This window comes from Lithobates pipiens, unplaced genomic scaffold, assembly GCF_037356315.1.
Source record: "Lithobates pipiens isolate NorthernLeopardFrog02 unplaced genomic scaffold, aLitPip1_a1.2 Scaffold_160, whole genome shotgun sequence".
Classification (NCBI taxonomy): domain Eukaryota; kingdom Metazoa; phylum Chordata; class Amphibia; order Anura; family Ranidae; genus Lithobates; species Lithobates pipiens.
The window spans coordinates 1791772-1814098 of NW_027507749.1; the positions used below are offsets into that span (position 1 = coordinate 1791772).

The window sequence follows — 22327 nt, forward strand, 5'->3', positions numbered from 1 at the left end:
TTCAGGGGTTAGTGCTACATGTGGGGGCTCGTAGTCCGGGATTTTACCGTTACCTCGCAAAGGAACTGTACACGTGGTAAAGCAAGGACAGAGGGTTGTGTTTTGTAACTGCGCCTTCGGTGCCATCTTTACTCCGACTTTCACTGAGGTGCGTAAGCGTGGGAGGAGCCCTTGCCGAAAAGCCCGCAAAGTTTCACAGCCTGAGCATCCCAGTGGGAGGAGTCTGAGTTGTTCTTTCCTGTATGAGGCACCGCGCGAGAGTGTGTTGCGGAAGGAGGAAAGAGCAGTCGACATTTTTTCTCGGAGTGTTAGAGAAAAAGGTTTTCTTGAAGATGTACTCCGGGTGTGCAGCCTGCACAAGGACACAGGCTGCCTTTTGGAAGGGGTCCCACAGGAATACAGTTGCCTGGTACTGTACTTACGGACACGGGCATTCGCCTGCTACCACAGGGACGGTTTATTCTGTATACCACTGGGGACATCGAGGGCTTGGGTATGCTGTGCGGAAAGTGCAACGGCCTAGTCACTAACCCTTGGCCATTCTTCAGGTGCAAAACGTGTGGGGAGTACATGTTTAAGGTGGAGCAGTCAGTCACACCACCGAGGGTCTACTGCATGGACTGAACATGTTCTCATCAACTTTAACTAATATTAAAAATGATTTTTGAATATGCCAAGCAAAATGTATTTATTAATATCTCTGGATACATCTACATACATTATAATTAAAGTGGCCCTGACACTAAAATTACATTACAATCAGCTCATTAAAGAACATGTTTGATATTTATCTTCCGGGAAGGTGGTGAGTGAGATCTTCCCTCTCATGAAGAGTGATGGGTGTCTCTGGTATCTGACACTTTAGGATGACTTGGATACTTTGTCCTCCTCTGGTCACTTTGGTTCCTCCTCTCTAAGTGACTACATTGTTCTGTATTGATGTAACGGCCGGTGGGGGGAATCACTACACCCAGCAGGGGACAAGGTTTCCAACAAACCCAAAGTGTCTGATACCAGCGGTGTCCAGAACAGAAATTAAACTCACCATCCATCAGAGAGGTAATTAAATCTTCATATTTAAAGCAGAGCTCCACCCAAAAGGGAAAGCTCCGCTTGTTTGCTTCTTCCCCCTTTCCTCTGCCACATTTGGCACCTTTTGGGGGGAGCGGATATCTGTTTTTGACAGATACCCTCTTCCACTTCCTGGGGACTTGGCCACGGCCAAGTCCCCCTAAAGTTCAGCCCGCATTCCTCCTTCCCCCGCTGTCGGGCCATTCACAAAAAGCAGCACACTTTGCGCATGTGCCGTAAAGAGCCGGCTGTGAAGGCTTCATTGCCTGTTTCCCTTAAGAGGAATGGTGGTGGCGGCACCCAAGAGCCAACTTAAAAATCAGCTGGGGTGAAGACACCACTGGATTCCAGGACAGGTAAGTATAAAGCCCCGTACACACGAGCGGACTTTTCAACATCCAAAGTCCGACGGACTGATTCCGTCAGACTATTCGATCGTGTTTGGGCTGCAACGGACTTTTGACTCGCCAAAGTCTGAAGGACTTTAGAAATGAAACATGCTTCAAATTTTTTCGAAGGAACTCCGCCGGACCCGGTCCCTTCGAAAAATCCGCTCGTGTGTGTGCTATTCCGACGGACTAAAACCGACGCTAGGGCAGCTATTGGCTACTGGCTATGAACTTCCTTATTCGAGTCCGGTCGCACGTCATCACGTTCGAATCCGTCGGAGTTTAGTGTGATTGTGTGTGGCCAAGTCCGCTCAGCCGAAAAGTCCGTCAGAACTCTGTCGGAACTCCGGCAGAACTCCGACGGAACTCCTTCGGAAGTCTGTCGGACATAAGTCCTCTCGTGTGTACGGGGCTTTAGATATAGTATTTGTAGCTGCTGACTTTTATTTTTTTTCTGAAGGAGCCTGGAGCTTCGCTTTAACAATGCTCATTCTCAATACACCAGTATAATACTAAAATACAATAATAGAGATAATGCTATAACTGCTGGTAATCCAGTGTTGCTCCATACATATTAGCGGATAACTGTCTTTGTATTCAGGTCGGGTCTGAATAGAATAATGTAACATTTTGGAAAAAATATACAGCCAAGAAGTCCAGAACTTGATGCTATTATAGCAAAAACCTCCACAGCCACCATGTATTTCCCTCTGGTGCTCAGATAGGCCGGGATCATGGCAATCCAGACACTGCAGAACACCAGCATGCTGAAGGTGATGTACTTGGCCTCATTAAAACTGTCCGGTAATGTCCTGGCTAAAAAAGCGATAATGAAACTCACAGCGGCCAGAAGTCCCATATATCCCAGGACTGAGTAGAAGCCGATAACTGAACCCTCATTACACTGAATGATGACCTTCCCCTGATAAGAGTGTCCCGATCCTGGAAGGGAGGAGAAATAGACAACCAAGCGACACAGATTTTGACTTGAACCAGTGAGAAGACACAAATTATAGAACTGGGCAGTTTGCCTCCCATCCATTTCCTCCAGAGACTCCCAGGTCTGGTGGCTTTAAAAGCAATACACACCATGATACTTTTGGCAAGCAGAGAAGAGACGGCAACTGAGAAGATGACACCAAAGGAGGTCACACGCAGCATGCAGGTCACATCTACTGGATGGCCGAGGAACAAGAAGACACAGAGGAAGCTCAACATGATGGAGACCAGGAGAAGATAGCTCAGGTCCCGGTTATTGGCTTTAACAATGGGGGTGTCCTGATGAAGTATAAATATCCTCAATATTAAACCAGTCAGAAGAAAAGAGAGGATGGAGACAGCTGAAAACACGGCAACAATGGGATCATCAGTGTAGGAGAGAAATTCCACCACTCTTGGAACACACCGATCCTTCTTCCCATTTGGCCATTCATCATCAGGACATTTCATGCAGTTTTCACTGTCTGTAGGAAGAACAATACAAACACAATGAGCATTGGGGTCAGAGCTTCTGAGAAAATGAATTGTCTTGTGTTGTCTCACAGCTTGATGGGATTTCCATCAATGCATTTGGGGAGACTTAAGCCTAATACACACAGTGGGTGGAATGAACAAAAAAAATGGAGAGCTCTGAAGGAGCCACTATTAACAATGTAATGTTAGTACAGCAATCTCTTCTGCTGAGCTTTTGTGTTCTGACAGGGGGATGGCCAGCCCCGCCAGAACACTCAGCGCATTTAGCCGTTAGCCTGGTGGTCTGATCGGGAGCCGATCGGCAGACCCTTTTCAGTCATGCCTGCTTCTGTCAGACCGGCTGCCTTACACACAGGCCAAATGCCTGACATTCAGCCCATGTTTACTGGGCTTAAAGGAAAAAAATTATAAATTATATTAATCTATCACACAGTTGAACTCTTATATGCAGAGATTGTCTATTGGCAAGTGCGAAAAAAAAAATGTTGGTGTCATGAACACACAAGCGTAAAAAGAAAAGCACAAGAAATGTGATAATGGGGAATTTCAGTTTAAATTGCCTGAAAACCCTGACAATGCTTTGCTACCTTTTAGTCTGTTAAATATACCACGGGAAACATTTTGTGATATCTGTTCAATAATTGCAAAAAAAAAAAACAGTTGATCACGATCCTGTGTTATCTCAGCCTAATCTAATTAACCATTCTAGTTCTTATCTTGAGTCTACAGAGTGATTAGTCTCCATGTTGTGAAGTATAGGTTAGGGAGATGGTTTGAGTAGTTTAGCAAAAGAGAAGAGAGCTGATCCTCAAGACTTCTTTTTTAGTAGCCATATCTTTGGCAAAGAGCTTCTCTGAAATCCAGTCTCTAGGGTCAAAAGAGCCCTTTCTCACATTTTCTCCAGACAGGGTGGTCCTAATTCCGATGCTAGGGACAAATCCCAAGGTTACTTCAGTCTTCCACGAAAACCAGGTGCTCCCTACTTTTAATTCTGCTGGAAGTCTAGAACCACATCCCCTCGATATGGGAGATACCTTGAAGCAATACTTGGAGGTTATAGCTTCTTTTCGAGAATCGGACTACCTCTTTGTTTTATTCCATGGAATAAACAAGGGCCTCGGGGCTTCTGTCAGATCCATCGTGGAATGGGTGGTTCAAGCTATCCAATGGGCTTACAAAGAGAAGGGCTTGGCTCATCCTGAGGCGGTTACAGCGCATTCTACAAGAAGTCTCTCTACCTGTTGGCTGGCCTCACGTCATGTTGCACCTGAAGTTATCTGCAGAGCAGCTTCCTGGTCAACAATTCATACATTTATGTCTCATTATTGTGTTGAACCAGCGACTTTATCTTCTTTCATTTTTGGCTTGAAAGTTCTGTTGGTTGACAGTGTTAAATAAATCTTTTTTGTTCAGCATTTGTGGCCACCGGAGTGTGTATGGCACGTTATTTCCCACACGTTGCTGCCATGGAGTCTATCAGAAAAAAGGAAAATTCCTATCAAAATACTTACTGTAATTTTCCTTTCCTGATGGACTCCATGGCAGCAGGAGTTCCCTCCCAAATGGCTGGAGTAGGCTAGTTATCGAACACGGCCGTGGACAGGGAGCAAAGATTTTTGGGAGTAGTGTCCTTTAGGGTAGTAGAAGCGGGACTTAACCCACATGTTGCTGCCATGGAGTCCATCAGGAAAGGAAAATTACGGCAATGCCACATACACACGATCGGAATTCCCTTCGGAAAAAGCTCTGATGGTTTTCCCGACAGAATTCCGACGGGATTTCGCTCAAGCTGTGTTGCATACACAAGGTCACACCAAATTCCAACCGTCAAGAACTCGGTGACATACAAAACATATGACAGGACTAGAAAAAGGAAGTTCAATAGCCAGTAGCCAATAGCTTCCATCTCGTAGTTGAATCTGAGCATGCGTACGTTTTTGGCGTGTCGGAATTGCATACACACGATCGGAATTTCTGATAGAAAGTTTTTCCCTCTGGAAAATTGAGAACATGCTATCAATTTTTTGCTGACGGAAATTCGGACAGCTAAATTCTGATGGAGCGTACACAAGGATACAGTTTTCGTTTGCTGGCCGAAATTCCGATTGTGTGTACGCGGCATAAGTATTTTGATAGGAATTTTCCATTTTTTTTTCAAAACTGTCGCTCTTTTTTTGTTTATAGCACAAAAAAATAAAAACTGCAGAGGTGATCAAATACCACCAAAAGAAAGCTCTATTTGTGGGGAAAAAAAGAACATCAATTTTGTTTTGGTGTAACGTCACACGACCGCGCAGTTGTCAGTTAAAGCGATGCATTGCCGAATCGCAAAAAGTGCTCTGGTCGGGAAGGGGGTAAATTCTTCCAGGGGCTGAAGTGGTTAAGTTGCGCCTTTTTGTGAAATGGTGAAAATTGAAGGTAGGCAAAGCAATAAATAAATATAATTTAATCTAAAAAGCTGGAGGTTACCATTTTTTTCCCTTACAGCTTTCAGAATTTTCTAAAAGGCCTCTCAAACCATACATTTTCTGAAAGCACGTGACCTATACAATAAAAAAAGTACTACTTATTTTTTTTGAGCCCCACAATAATTGCACAAGTGTTCATCAAATCACTATTTTCACTAAAAATACACTAAAATCAGTATTACTGCACACAAAAACAAGATAACTTACAAAATTCCTGCTACGTGGCTACTAAAGCATTGTTCACATGTGGCATACTAAAGTGCACGCTCATGGAGGGCCATGGAGGGCCATGTTTACCCGCACAGGGAGACACAGGTGTTCCATGCCATTTACAAACACAGCCCCTGCTCCCAATCTGACATCCATGTGGGTGTGGGTACATGACCCCGAATGCAGACAGTGTGAGCTCAGGGACATGAACCCGGAACTACGTGGATGTTAAATTTGGAGTAACGGCACAGGGATGCAAGGAACACCTGTACAGGTAAACACGACTTAGCAAGGGTGCACAGTGCATATGCCTTGTGTAAACAATATATAAAATGAGAAATCAACCAGCGCTAAACACAATAATTAAAGTGAACAAAGTGAAAAAATGCAGCTAGAATACTATAGGTCAAATTACCAAATCCAAGTAAGGGGGTTTGTAGGTCGCGCTATGGATAGTGGTTTGGGTAAGAGCAGCCCCTATTTAAATTCCTACCCAGTAAGGGAAGGAATAAAATGAAATAGGGAGGGGGGGGGGAAATAGGATTGGTGCTATACCCTTTAAAGGTTGGAGACTAAGGTATACAATTAGCAAGAAATTTCCAGCAGGCTGGATAATAAAATAAAAGTAAAATAGATGTATGTGTCAATAAGTGTCAACAATTATTGTGTCCTTTAGAGACCATAAGTGTCATAACATATCCTAAATGCATAAATCATTAAACAATTGTAACAGCATAAAATTATATAAAGTGCAAGGTGCTAGTGAATAAATTCTGGTAATTGTGACAAACCTATATAAATGAAAAGTAAAGCTTAGTATATAGAAGAAATATGTATACAAAATATATATATATAAATATAAAAATAAAAATATATAAAGAATCGATTTATCTGTTACACGTATCAAGTCCTCACGTAGTGTAACTGTGATGAAAGGTACATATTACATAAGTGGAAAGATACAAAAAGGTGAAAAAATGTGGTAAAATTTAGCAGTAAAAAAAGCAAAAAATGGAAATTAGAATGATAATTAAAAATATTAAAAAGTTTAAAAGTAGTAAAGAGTGTCCCTCAAAAAGGTGATTATAAATTAGTGGGGTGTCCACTGCGAGTGAAAGTGAAGTAAAGGGTGGAGGAAATTTCAGTTGTTGTTCCCGGTGCTCTGTGGCTATTTTTATGCAGTTGCTCTCACCAGAGTTAAGGCCCCTTCCGGGGTGGATCAACCTTCACAGTATCAGCCACTGTGTAGCTCTCTGGCTGGCCTCTGTTGCAGTTCCGGGAAACCTTCGTTCCTCCGTTCTTATGCCGTGTTAGGTTATATGTAATGAATAAGAGGCATATCCATGGTGCAGTACGTCTTATAAAACTTCGTATTTATTGTATAGGCAAAAATATTACTCACAAACATCCGTTCATATGCTTATATTGAGAAGGAAAGATTCCGTTCGGCTAGCACGCTTTCTGAGTTAGTAGTGTATGCTTCGTGGCCACGCCCTACGCGTTTCGTCATCAAAGACGTCCTCTGGAGCGGGACGTCTTTGATGACGAAACGCGTAGGGCGTGGCCACGAAGCATACACTACTAACTCAGAAAGCGTGCTAGCCGAACGGAATCTTTCCTTCTCAATATAAGCATATGAACGGATGTTTGTGAGTAATATTTTTGCCTATACAATAAATACGAAGTTTTATAAGACGTACTGCACCATGGATATGCCTCTTATTCATTACATATAACCTAACACGGCATAAGAACGGAGGAACGAAGGTTTCCCGGAACTGCAACAGAGGCCAGCCAGAGAGCTACACAGTGGCTGATACTGTGAAGGTTGATCCACCCCGGAAGGGGCCTTAACTCTGGTGAGAGCAACTGCATAAAAATAGCCACAGAGCACCGGGAACAACAACTGAAATTTCCTCCACCCTTTACTTCACTTTCACTCGCAGTGGACACCCCACTAATTTATAATCACCTTTTTGAGGGACACTCTTTACTACTTTTAAACTTTTTAATATTTTTAATTATCATTCTAATTTCCATTTTTTGCTTTTTTTACTGCTAAATTTTACCACATTTTTTCACCTTTTTGTATCTTTCCACTTATGTAATATGTACCTTTCATCACAGTTACACTACGTGAGGACTTGATACGTGTAACAGATAAATCGATTCTTTATATATTTTTATTTTTATATTTATATATATATATTTTGTATACATATTTCTTCTATATACTAAGCTTTACTTTTCATTTATATAGGTTTGTCACAATTACCAGAATTTATTCACTAGCACCTTGCACTTTATATAATTTTATGCTGTTACAATTGTTTAATGATTTATGCATTTAGGATATGTTATGACACTTATGGTCTCTAAAGGACACAATAATTGTTGACACTTATTGACACATACATCTATTTTACTTTTATTTTATTATCCAGCCTGCTGGAAATTTCTTGCTAATTGTATACCTTAGTCTCCAACCTTTAAAGGGTATAGCGCCAATCCTATTTCCCCCCCCCCTCCCTATTTCAAATTACCAAATCCCACATTACAAAATCAAAAAGTGACAGTACAGCGCAAATAAATAATAAATAATCAATACAAAGTCCATATAGTGAAAAATGGTATATGCAGTAATCAAGAAGAATCCGCTTGTGCAGTGTGTCTTCAATCAATATATCAAGTGACAATGTGATTCCTTCACCATTGAACAAGTTGGACTCTCACCTCAACTAGTGGACCCCTGATATATCAGACAGGTCAAAAACACATGTTCCCATCAAGGGTAGATCATAAGATTTCAGCAGACCAAACGGAAGTACTCCCAGGTAAGGTTCTCCTCCGTATCATCAGATCAATGTGATATCATATATAAAAAAGGACAAGCAAATCTAATGCTCTCCGTTGATACCAATTTATTAAAAGCAAGTAAAAGAGAAAATTACACTCACATTTGTGTGCACTGATCTCCAGTGCTGAGTGCTAGGCAAAGAATACCATGCGTGGATCAGTGTGTCAGCCTGCGGATGACGTCACGGCGCGAGTCACGTGGTCAAGCTGACACACTGATCCACGCATGGTATTCTTTGCCTAGCACTCAGCACTGGAGATCAGTGCACACAAATGTGAGTGTAATTTTCTCTTTTACTTGCTTTTAATAAATTGGTATCAACGGAGAGCATTAGATTTGCTTGTCCTTTTTTATATATGATATCACATTGATCTGATGATACGGAGGAGAACCTTACCTGGGAGTACTTCCGTTTGGTCTGCTGAAATCTTATGATCTACCCTTGATGGGAACATGTGTTTTTGACCTGTCTGATATATCAGGGGTCCACTAGTTGAGGTGAGAGTCCAACTTGTTCAATGGTGAAGGAATCACATTGTCACTTGATATATTGATTGAAGACACACTGCACAAGCGGATTCTTCTTGATTACTGCATATACCATTTTTCACTATATGGACTTTGTATTGATTATTTATTATTTATTTGCGCTGTACTGTCACTTTTTGATTGTGTAAACAATAGACATAGGCACACTGAAATATTTTGTTTCAGAATTTCGTTTTCGTCCGAAAAATACATTTATTTAGTTACTCCCGAAATTCGTTTTTATTTATTTTGTTTCGTTAAAAAATGCATTAGTCCGAAAATCCGAAATAATTAAGGTGGAATCTGTCATTGAAGGCTTATGGTGTCTGTGGAATGTTCTAAGAAGATTCGACGGAGCAGCTAAACTGTACGATGGCCGTAATTGTACATTTCCGGTCGAATGTTCCGCCTACAAGCTATAGTAGAATTCTAATGTTGGGTGACACTAGTAATAATTATATTTATTAATGATTACTAGTCAACCAACATTAGAATTCCTCTATATTCTATGTGCGGAGCATTTGACCATAAATGTCCACTCGCGGCGACTGCTTCGTCAAATCTTCATGTCAAATCTTTGCTCTCTATGTCGAATAATCTTGGACTAATAGAGTTAGGTTAGGCACATTCAACATTTTTTGCTATTGTCTCTATAATGTCAAATCTTTTCTCTCTATGTCAAATCTTTTCTCTCTCTCTGTTGAATCTTTTCTCTCTATGTCAAATCTTTTCTCTCTATGTCAAATCTTTTCTCTCTATGTTGAATAATCTTGGACTAATATAGTTAGGTTAGGCACATTCAACATTTTTTGCTATTGTCTCTATAATGTCGAATCTTTTCTCTCTCTCTGTTGAATCTTTTCTCTCTATGTCGAATCTTTTCTCTCTATGTTGAATCTTTTCTGTCTATGTCGAATCTTTTCTCTCTATGTTGAATCATTTCTCTCTATGTCAAATCTTTTCTCTCTATGTCGAATAATCTTGGACTAATAGAGTTAGGTTAGGCACATTCAACATTTTTTGCTATTGTCTCTATAATGTCGAATCTTTTCTCTCTATGTCGACTCTTTTCTCTCTCTCTGTTGAATCTTTTCTCTCTATGTCGAATCTTTTCTCTCTCTCTGTTGAATATTTTCTCTCTATGTCAAATCTTTTCTCTCTATGTCAAATCATTTCTCTCTATGTAAAATCTATCCCCTCTATGTCAAATCTTTTCTCTCTATGTCAAATCTTTTCTCTCTCTGTCAAATATTTTCTCTCTATGTCGAATCTTTGCTCTCTATGTAGAATAATCTTGGACTAATAGAGCTAAGGTTAGGCACATTCAACATTTTTTGCTATTGTCTCTATAATGTCAAATTTTTTCTCTCTATGTCGAATCTTTTCTCTCTATGTTGAATCTTTTCTCTCTCTCTCTGTTGAATCTTTTCTCTCTATGTCGAATCTTTTCTCTATCTCTGTTGAATCTTTTCTCTCTATGTCAAATCTTTTCTCTCTATGTCGAATCTTTTCTCTCTATGTCAAATCTTTTCTCTCTATGTCGAATAATCTTGGACTAATAGAGTTAGGTTAGGCACATTCAACATTTTTTGCTATTGTCTCTAAAATGTTGAATCTTTTCTCTCTATGTCGAATCTTTTCTCTCTATGTCGAATCTTTTCTCTCTCTCTGTTGAATCTTTTCTCTCTATGTCGAATCTTTTCTCTCTCTCTGTTGAATATTTTCTCTCTATGTCAAATCTTTTCTCTCTATGTCAAATCATTTCTCTCTATGTAAAATCTTTTCTCTCTATGTCTAATCTTTTCTCTCTATGTCGAATCTTTTCTCTCTATGTCGAATCTTTTCTCTCTCTCTCTGTTGAATCTTTTCTCTCTATGTCGAATCTTTTCTCTCTCTCTGTTGAATCTTTTCTCTCTATGTCGAATCTTTTCTCTCAATGTCAAATCTTTTCTCTCTCTGTCAAATATTTTCTCTCTATGTCGAATCTTTTCTCTCTATGTCGAATCTTTGCTCTCTATGTAGAATAATCTTGGACTAATAGAGTTAGGTTAGGCACATTCAACATTTTTTGCTATTGTCTCTATAATGTCGAATTTTTTCTCTCTATGTCGAATCTTTTCTCTCTATGTCGAATCTTTTCTCTCTCTCTCTGTTGAATCTTTTCTCTCTATGTCGAATCTTTTCTCTCTCTCTGTTGAATCTTTTCTCTCTATGTCGAATCTTTTCTCTCTATGTCAAATCTTTTCTCTCTATGTCAAATCATTTTTCTCTATGTCAAATATTTTCTCTCTATGTCGAATCTTTTCTCTCTATGTCAAATCTTTTCTCTCTATGTCAAATAATCTTGGAATAATAGAGTTAGGTTAGGCACATTCAACATTTTTTGCTATTGTCTCTATAATGTCGAATCTTTTCTCTCTATGCCGAATCATTTCTCTCTATGTCGAATCATTTCTCTCTATGTCAAATCTTTTCTCTCTATGTCGAATCTTTTCTCTCTATGTCAAATCTTTTCTCTGTGTGTTGAATAATCTTGGACTAATAGAGTTAGGTTAGGCACATTCAAAATTTTTTGCTATTATCTCTATAATGTCGAATCTTTTCTCTCTATGTCGAATGTTTTCTCTCTCTCTGTTGAATCTTTTCTCTCTATGTCAAATCTTTTCTCTCTATGTCAAATCATTTCTCTCTATGTTGAATCTTTTCTCTCTATGTCGAATCTTTTGTCTCTCTCTGTTGAATCTTTTCTCTCTCTGTCAAATCTTTTCTCTCTATGTCAAATCATTTCTCTCTATGTAAAATCTTTTCTCTCTATGTCGAATCTTTTCTCTCTCTGTCGAATATTTTCTCTCTATGTCAAATCTTTTCTCTCTATGTCGAATCTTTGCTCTCTATGTAGAATAATCTTGGACTAATAGAGCTAAGGTTAGGCACATTCGACCACAGGTTCAATAGACACAGATCGCTATTGTCAGCGTCACGGTGAATCTCCTATCTATATCGAACTGTTGTCGCAACGAAAACGAACATAAAGCATTTGTTTATGTCGGATCTCTCGGTTTTCAGATTCTGCGCGTTCGTTATCGTTTGTTAAAATGATAACGAAAATACCCGAACTTGAGACGAAAATGCATTTGGACGAAAACGAATGCACATGTCTAGTAAATGAGGACCCTTTTACATGAGCAGGCCGATCAGGTTCGCTTCTCTGTTTCTCAGGCAGACCTAATCGGATCACCCATTGTTCTCTATGGAGAGGTGGATGTAAATAGACACATGTCCGTTTACACCCACCTGCATTTGATCTGATCAGGTCCGCCAAATACTGATGGATGGGGATTCCCCATTCGTCTAGAAGATTGGATTGGATGACAATTGGAAGCAATCCGTTTCCATCCGATCACCCCATAGAGAACATCGTGTTGTGCCCGTGTCCACTGTACATCAGTGGAGCGGGCACAGACCTGCCATCCATGTTCTTAGCAGGCATCAGGGGAAAGATCTTCTGCTGAGCAGGTGGATCTGCTTGACAGAGTCCGCTCCATGTGACAGGGGCCTTTATGTTTTTGTTTTTTGTTTTTTGCTTTTTAACTTTTTATATTTTTTAATAATTTGTCTTTTTTTGGCAGATATATCAAAGGTCTGAACAGACCCCTGATGTCTTTTTTTTTTTGGAGACAGATAAAGGGACTGAAGATAGTCCCTTTCTCTGCAACACATTACATGAATGAATAAGGAGTCTGCATAGAGACTCTGAATTCATCCATAAACTGCCACATAATAAACTTGGTTTCCTAGGCTCAGTTATCAGCGGACACAGGAGTGATCTGTAGTGATCGCTGCCTGTGCCCATTGTGGTAAAAGGAGGGGGACATGTTTACCAAGCCTCCCCCCGCCCCAACCTCACCCACCAATGACAGCCACTGGTCAGCAGCTACAGGCGGCAGGAGGGGAAGGTGGGAATGCTGCCAAGAGCAGAGGGGGTTCGGGGATTTGGGGGGCCATTGCAGGGGAGCATGATCAGAGTGATGGGGGGACATAATGTGATCCCCACTAAGCCCATGTAGCCCCTGAAGCTGGTTGGAGTAGCAGAGGAGGGAAGGCGACTTCTTGAGGGTAGCCGCAGAGGATTGGGTTTGAGGGGAGGGGGGTCACATCGGTGTGGGGAGAAGAAATCAATGCAAGGGGGGAAGAAGGGGGATAAAGAACATAGAAAAGAAGGGACCTGGCAGCAAAAGGGTTAAAGTGAAAGATTCATTAACTTTATTAATGTTATAGAGCAATGGTCTCCAAACTGCAGCCCAGGGGCCAGATGTGGCCCTTTGCTTGCTTTTATCCAGCCCTTGGGGCACTATTTCATCCACTAATACCACCAAAGGGGCATAATTCCCCTCACTGACATCACTGAAGGGGCACAATTCCTCCCAATGACACCAATGATGGAGCGCAATTCCCCCCAATGACAACAATGGAGGGGGGTAAGTGCTGAAAATGGTCTGGAGATGGCCTGACCCACATCCCAGTTAATGGTAGATGCGGAAAGGGTGCCTCAGCGGGACTTTAAAGGGGCAGGACAAATATTTAGTAGGCAATATCTTACTTTAAAACAAATATTTTTATTTTACTACAAGTAAAATCAAAGGGGTAGTTGTTATATGGGCAAACTAGGAGCCCAAATGGTAGAAGGAATATAAATGAATGTGTGGATACAGAAAGCAAAAAACAGGATGCAAAATACAATAAACACAGAGAGCACAATACAGGTGAAAATTCCTATTCCGACGCGTTTCGAGTGTTTCAAACTCTTCCTCAGGGAAATGGATCAGCAAACATATAATATCAATCCTGTATCAGAAGCTCGATACGTCATAAATGCATCCATAATTATACATAGTTAAAAACAATGATGGACCTCAGGAGAACAAGAAGGGGGGGGGGGATGTTTTTTGTGCTGCCTTTTATCTCCTCGCATCCGTCGAAGGAACCAGGAGGTGGAGAGAGACTCTGATCCTTGAAAAATTGCTCCCGCCCTGGATGGAAGGCTCACGGCCTTGAGTGAGGAAAATGGGGGTTCACCCAACAGAGGGCGTCATTGGAGGTCCCTCACAAAACCCGCGGGGGGTAATCTGGAAAGCCACTGAAAAATTTGTAGAAATATATTGCTGGAAAAAGCTGGTGGTGGTAAATGACGGACACAGCCCTCAGATAGAAGCACGTCTGGTGTTTCAAATAGGCAAGTGGGTCTTGATTAGAGCAGCAGTGTGTGTGTGTGTCAGTGTGGCCTGAAGTCTCAGCCAGGGAGTCTGTGGCCTGAAGGGAGACTTCAGGCCACACTGACACACACACACACTGCTGCTCTAATCAAGACCCACTTGCCTATTTGAAACACCAGACGTGCTTCTATCTGAGGGCTGTGTCCGTCATTTACCACCACCAGCTTTTTCCAGCAATATATTTCTACAAATTTTTCAGTGGCTTTCCAGATTACCCCCCCGCGGGTTTTGTGAGGGACCTCCAGTGACGCCCTCTGTTGGGTGAACCCCCATTTTCCTCACTCAAGGCCGTGAGCCTTCCATCCAGGGCGGGAGAAATTTTTCAAGGATCAGAGTCTCTCTCCACCTCCTGGTTCCTTCGACGGATGCGAGGAGATAAAAGGCAGCACAAAAAACATCCCCCCCCTTCTTGTTCTCCTGAGGTCCATCATTGTTTTTAACTATGTATAATTATGGATGCATTTATGACGTATCAAGCTTCTGATACAGGATTGATATTATATGTTTGCTGATCCATTTCCCTGAGGAAGAGTTTGAAACACTCGAAACGCGTCGGAATAGGAATTTTCACCTGTATTGTGCTCTCTGTGTTTATTGTATTTTGCATCCTGTTTCTTGCTTTCTGTATCCACACATTCATTTATATTCCTTCTACCATTTGGGCTCCTAGTTTGCCCATATAACAACTACCCCTTTGATTTTACTTGTAGTAAAATAAAAATATTTGTTTTAAAGTAAGATATTGCCTGCTAAATATTTGTCCTGCCCCTTTAAAGTCCCGCTGAGGCACCCTTTCCGCATCTACCAATGACAACAATGAGGGGGTACATTTTTTTCCCAATAACACTAACAATTGAGCCCAATGACTCCAATGAAAGGACATAATTCCTCCCAATGACACCAACAATTGGGGCGTTGTTTTTTTCACTGTCGTCGGGACATTTTCTACTCCCAATGGGCACAATACAGCCCCCCTAAAGTCTGAAGGACAGTATACTGGCCCTTTGTTCAGAAAGTTTGGAGACCCCTGGTTATAGAGGGTGGAATTAAGAGCTCAAGTTACAATGTTGCAGTTTGATCATTTGTGGAGAGGAGACTGAGGAAATGCTTCCTCCTGCCCGAGGCAGACTGATCACAGCATCTTAACCTAAGCAAAGTCACTGACTGGAGCTCAAGGATGGCTTGTTTATGATAAATGTAGAACTTTAGGGTTAAAAAAAAAAGATTGTGTTGCTGTACATTTTAGGAACTGACTGTAGGGCTATGAGAGGTCAACTTTAAATATAACGTGTATATAGTAGTAGCAAAATATAGCTGGACAGGGCTGACACCGTTTCTTGTGATTTCAGTTCAAAAACTCCTGTGTGTGTCAGCTTACAATAACAAGCTGAGTGCATTTCTGGCGGGATCAACTGGTATACTTCAGCACTTGCAGGGTCTTTAAAATTATAAAACATGGGGAATTGTGCACACATTGCAGAGATGTTCTTCATATATCTTATTCACTGGCATACACGTTACCCACAGTGATACCCTCTTCCCAGTCCAACATTAACTTACTAACAAATACAAACTTTACCGGAAATGTTGGAGATCTCTCCTTCCGGACATGGGGCACACTCATAGCAACATTTATGAATCGAAGATCCAAACTTTTTTCTGCTGCCAGGTGAACAGGAATCTGAACATTGAGATATCGGAATCTGAAATTAGATATTAAATATTATTATTATTTTTAAAGTTCCACCATATCTCATGAGGATATAGACACAGGTGCTACAAATACAATGAGGTTCATGTTTGTCTCCACCATGAGTTCACTGTGATTTCTTCAGGTCTGAGATCCATTCAGGGGTCAGTATTTCAGGATTTTTCATTCATTTGGGGTGTTTATTGATTTATATCGCATGCTGTTCTCTATTTTAGGTTAAGCTACTTTTTGCAAGGATTTTCTTTAAAATTAGATGGCTTTGGTTTGGGGATGCTTTAGGGTTTTCCTAATTTTTTTTCTCGATTTTGTATTTTATGTTGGTAAGGTTTTAGGTTTAGGGTTCTCAATCCACAACATCCACTTGTTTCTGACGTGATCTATTTTTGGCCTGATCTGTTCTTGGGGCTGCTTTTTTTCATAGCAGATGTCTGTATTGTTTAATTTAAAGGAAAAAATGCCCATGAAACTTTTTGTTATTGTTTCTCCAAGAAAAAAATGTAATACCTCATTACATAAATTGTGATGTCATATTCAAGTTAAAAATAGACAATATGGGCAGTACATATATTGTGTTATAAAAATTTGAAAAAAAACACATATCAACGTTTATTTATATTTCCACATTTAGGCAACATTACACACAGATAGGTAAATGTTGGAATATATCTCAACACGTTTCGTGAAACAGTTCACTTCATCAGGAGACAATACTATCCAATGAATACACCAACATAGAAGTCTAAAGAGTAACAGAAACCAGAAGAATGTTCACAAATAGGCCAAATGAGATAGAGGGGCACCAAAGGACATGTTCAGTCTGGGACCTGAAGGTAAGGTGGGACATTCAGCCGGGGCACACAGGGGGATCCAGTAAGACAGGACAAAAATTGGTATGAGGCTGTATAAGGACCTGTGGTACAAGTAACAAATGAAAAACGGCATCCACGGGGTGTGTCAGCAGCCCAAAGAAAGTCAAATTGTCCTGCTTATGAAACAGGGTTACCCCTCTCACATATTATATTTGCTATAATAATGGAACCATTACCATCAGTTATCAGGGTTATTAGACATAAAAATGGGGGATAGAGAACATAAACATGCACTTGTTTGCTGATGATGGGATCTCCATGCTATCTAGATGTTACCTTCACAACTGTCCAATGTACTGTATGGTCTGTGCTTTTTGTGACATTTCATATTATAAGTTCAATTAAACTAAATTACATATCCCAGGTCTAAACATCTCCCCACAACAGAATCTCTCTGAACCCCCTACCCATATGTCTGGGAAATGGTAGGCATTAAATATTTAGGGATCTCCAGTGGCGGCTGGTGCTGGAAGATTTTGGGGGGTACAGGTGGGCTCCCCCAGGTCCGCACTCACCCTACGGTGGAGCCTTCCAGCTGTCATGGCTCCCCTGGTGCCCGGTGGGTGGGGCATAAGGGAGGAGGAAATATTTCAAGAAGTGCTGTGACATCCATATTGATATTTTGCTCAGCATATTTGTGATACATGAGGAGATTAAGGAGTCGAGATATAGATCTGGTTGTCGTCAGCATAGAGGTGGTATTGGAAGCCATGGGAAGTTAGTAACTAGCCCAGGTAAGATGTATAGAGAGATAATAAAAAGGGCCCAAGGACGGAGCCTTAGGATACCCCAACAGAAAAAGGAAGAGGAGCGGGGGAGATGGGGAGCATTGGTGGAGATGGTGAGAGATGGTGGAGATGGAAAAAGCAGTCACGGAGGCAGAGGGAGTGTAGTTTATTGAGGAGGAATAGGTGGTCAACTGTGCCAAAGGCAGCAGAAAGGTCAAAAAGTATGAGTATGGAGTACTGGTCATTGATTTTAGCATTTGGTAGGTCATTGGTGAGTTTCAATAGGGCAGGTTCAGTGGAATGTTGTGGGCGGAAGCCAGACTGTAGAGGATGGAGAAGGTTGTTGTCAGTGAGGTAGCAACTCGTAAGGTTGTGGACAAGGCATTCAAGAAGCTTGGAGGCAAATGGGAGCAGGGAAATGGGTCTTAAATTATTCATATAGGTGGGGTCCAGTGAGGGTTTTTAAGTATGAGGGTAACCACCAGTCCACATTTGAGCGGAGAGGGAAAGGTGCCGGAGGAGAGGGAGAGGTTGAAGATGTGGGTTGCATAGTTTAGGATAGAGTAGGAAGGTGGTTGCAGTAATTGTGAGGGGACAGGATCCAGCAGACTGGTGGGGAGGTGGGCCATGGAAAAGAGTTTAGCAACTTCCTCAGTGGTAACATGGCTAAAGGAGGAAAGTATTGAGTGTGGTGTTGGACCTGGTCAAAAAGTCAAAAGTGTCCGATCTGTCCGCCACAATGTCACAGTCCCGATAAAAATCGCAGATCACCGCCATTACTAGTAAAAATTAATAATAATAAAAATGCTATAAATCTTTCCCATAGTTTTGTATACGCTATGACTTTTGCGCAAACCAATCAATATACGCTTATTATCAAAAATATGTAGAAGAATATATATTGGCCTAGCTGTGCACACATAGTCCCACCACATGGCCACTGACATAACACATGTATGAAGTGAATCTGGGATCGACAACTACAAGCATTCTTTTTTTATCTGTGAAATTTTGACAATTCAGGACTTAGGAGCACATGAAGGCAATGGAGGAGAGGAAAGGTCAGGGTAGGCTATGAAGAGGGTGCAGGAGATGATCACCAGCACCGTGATAGAGAGCACTGACACCAGCACCGTGATAGAGAGCACTGACACCAGCACCGAGATAGAGAGCACTGACACCAGCACCGAGATAGAGAGCACTGACACCAGCACCATGATAAAGTGCACTGACACCAGCACCGTGATATAGAGCACTGACACCAGCACCGTGATATAGAGCACTGACACCAGCACCGTGATATAGAGCACTGACACCAGCACCGTGATATAGAGCACTGACACCAGCACCGTGATAGAGTGCACTGACATCAGCACCGTGATAGAGTGCACTGACACCAGCACCGTGATAGAGTGCACTGACACGAGCACCGTGATATAGAGCACTGACACCAGCACCGTGATATAGAGCACTGACACCAGCACCGAGATAGAGAGCACTGACAGCAGCACTGATACCAGCAACTCGCTGCTGGGCCCCAAAAATATGACACCGCTCAACCTCTTCAAACAGGAGGGTACGGGCATATAGTATGGTGTGCTTTTTTTGTACAAGGAAGTGAGCCAAATTGCGAAAAAAGGTCTGTGTGCTCGATTAAATAAATTGTTTATAGAGATATACATGGTCTACTTGTCACATGTGTTGAATTCCTCCGAGACCCATGCCTCATTCATTTCTATAACTGTAAGGTAGTCAACACTGTCGTGAGCTAGGCGAGTGCGCTTATTGGTCACGATCCCCCCTGCTGTGCTGAATGTTCTTTCAGACAGGACACTGGATGAGGGGCAAGCCAACAGTTGCATTGCAAATTTGCAAAGCTCTGGCCAGAGGTCAAGCCTGCCCACCCAGTAGTCCAGGGGTTCATCACTCCTCAGAGCCTCCACATCGGCCGTTAACCCGATGTAGCGGGACACCTGTCGGTCTAGGCATTCCCTGATGCTGGATCCGGATGAGACCTGTCGATGGGTCGGCCAAAAGAATGACCTCATATCAGAAGTCACCAACACATCTTCAAATCACCCTTTTCTTGCAGGCACTGTTGGATTGGTACCCACAACTCTTTCTCTGGCAGTGGGAATTCCTCCTCTGCCAGTGCACGCAAAAGCAGAATGCAGCATTTATCTAAGCAAGGCCTGGAAGTACTCCATTCTGACAGCCCTCTGTGACGGTGGTAACATTTCTGCCATTTTGTGTTTGTACCGGGGGTCTAAGTACGTTGCCACCCAGTACTGGTCCTTGACCCTCATGCTTTTTATATGAGGGTCCCTGTTAAAACACTGGAGCATGAAGGCCCCCAAACTGGAAGCGGTGTGGTGGCTTGGCTCCTGCTCATCATCCAGGATAATGTCGTCCTCCTCGTTCTCCTCTCCTCATCCACGCACAACAACAGGGATCCCAGAAAGGTTTGAAGCATGCTCTTCTTGCTCCTCCTCATCCGCCCCGGCACCATGCTCCTCTGACTCCTCTTCAGACTCCTGTTGTTGACTTGTCTCAGATAGAGTAGCCCTCCCCCCTGGGAATTCATCCAGCATTGCGACTTCCTCATCTTCCCGCTGCTGCTCCTCCACGGCTTGATCAATGACACGACGCAATGCACGCTCCATAAAGAAGGCATAAGGTACCAAGTCACTCATGCCATGACTGCGACTGACCAGTTTGGTGATCTCATCATATGGCCACAGAAGTCTGCATGCGTCGCGCATGAGCAGCCACTGGCGTGGTGAAAAAAACCCCAGCTCCCCAGAACCTGTTCTGCCGCAGAGTTCGTACAGGTAGACATTAATTGCACGTTTCTGCTGGAGTAGCCTATCAAGCATATAGAAGGTTGAGTTCCATCGCGTTGGGCAATCGCAAATAAGACGCCTGACCGGCAGATTGTGTCGCCGCTGAATGTCAGCAAGGCGAGCCATGGCCGTGTAAGATCTTCTGAAATGGGCCGAGATTTTCCTTGCCTGCCGCAAGATGTCCTGGACCCCGGGGTATTTAACAACAAATCGCTGCACGACCAAGTTTAAGACGTGTGCCATGCATGGCACGTGCGTAATTTTGCCCTGTTTCAATGCGCTAAGCAGATTGGCACCGTTGTCACACACCACTTTACCAACTGTCAAATTGAGTGGTGTTAGCCACTGATCTGCCTGTGAACGCAGAGCTGAAAGGAGTGCAGGGCCAGTGTGGCTCTTGGCTCCCAGGCACAACAGACATAGAACAGCATGGCAAAGTCTCACCTGGCATGTCGAATAGGTTCTGGGGAGCTTGGGCGGCACAGAGGAAGAGACGCTGGCAGTGGAAAAGGAGGAGTCAGCTGAGGAGGAGAGGGAGGAGGGTGGAGTAGGAGGAGAAGAAGAGCCAGGCCTGCATGCAATCCGTAGCGGTAAAACCAAATCTACACGGGTGCCACAAGTTACATACTTGACGGCTGTCAAAAGGTTCACCCAGTGGGCAGTAAACGTGATATACCTTTCCTGCCCGTGTTTGCTAAACCACGTGTCTGTGGTCAGATGTATCTTGGCACCGACACTGTGTGCCAGAGATACATTTACTTGCCTCTGAACATGGCCATATAGCTCTGGGATGCCCTTCTGTGAGAAATACTTCCTTCCTGGGACCTTCCATTGTGGTGTTCCAATGGCCACAAATTTTCGAAAGGCCTCCGAGTCCACCAGTTTATATGGCAGTAGTTGGCGGGCTATCAGTTCTTACAAGCCAGCCGTCAACCGTTGGGCAAGAGGGTTATACGGCGTCAACATTTGGCCCATGGAAGCCTGCCTTTTTGCAGAAAAACATGAGGATGGCGTGATGGAAGGTGGAGTTGAGGACAATTGTGAGGAGAGAGGAGAAGAAGTAGAAGACGAGGCTGGTCGGTGAGAGCCTGGAGTGTGGATTTATGTATTCCGTTGCTCCCACTGGGCTCGGTGATGGCAGCTCATGTGCCTTCTTAAGGCAGTCGTCCCTAGGTGAGTGTTGGGCTTACCACGACTAATGCGTTGACTGCAAAGATTGCAGATGGCAACACTATTGTCAGCAGCGGACACGTTAAAAAAAGTCCACACTGCGGAGCCATGTGCTGGCTTCCTGGGAGCGCCGGATGTGACCGTACAGCCGACCCTCAGCTGATTGCCTAGCTCCTTTCAGAGAACTCTATATTAACCTGTGCACTGCAGGCCAACCCTGCGGATCAACCATTGTGTATTCCTTTGTGTGTTTAGCTTCCTGTTACCTGCCGTGTGCTCTTCTGTTGTTCCGTTACCGACTTTGGCTTGTCCTTGACTATCCCTGTTTGCCTGTGATCCTGACCTATTGGCGTGTCCCTGACTATTCCTGTCTGCTTGTGGCCCCGATCTTGGCTTTATCCCTCACTATCCCTATCCTCCTGTTGCCTACTGTGGGTGCGAGCTGGGGGACCCTAGGGGTCGTGACCTGGAGCCAGTTGCAGCCAAGTCCATCCTCACCACTAGAGTCTCTGGTGAACACCTGCTGGCTCTTAGACTCCGAGCTTCAGGGAATCTTACAAAAAAAGACAGGCTGCTGCAATCACCAGCACAGCAGTGCACTGAACCCTATATACTGTACTACACCTATACCAGTCCTTAAAATGACTTTTGTGGACCTAATAGCTAGCGATTTGTGTCACTACAGTCTCTCCCTGCTTCACAAGGCGTCCTGTCCCTAAACTGACATAAGACAGAAT

At 42.8% G+C, this 22327-nt stretch overlaps 1 pseudogene across 1 annotated transcript in view; it reads right to left on the bottom strand.

The window, feature by feature from the left end:
* Positions 1-671: 671 nt before the first annotated feature.
* LOC143986463 (vomeronasal type-2 receptor 26-like) overlaps positions 672-22327 on the bottom strand; it is a 74581-nt pseudogene continuing 52925 nt past the window's right edge. Inside the window, exons 5-6 of the transcript XR_013276530.1 lie at positions 15849-15972; positions 672-2923 (exon numbers count right to left, since the gene is read on the bottom strand). The product of XR_013276530.1 is annotated as a vomeronasal type-2 receptor 26-like (transcript). The remainder of the gene's footprint in view (positions 2924-15848; positions 15973-22327) is intronic.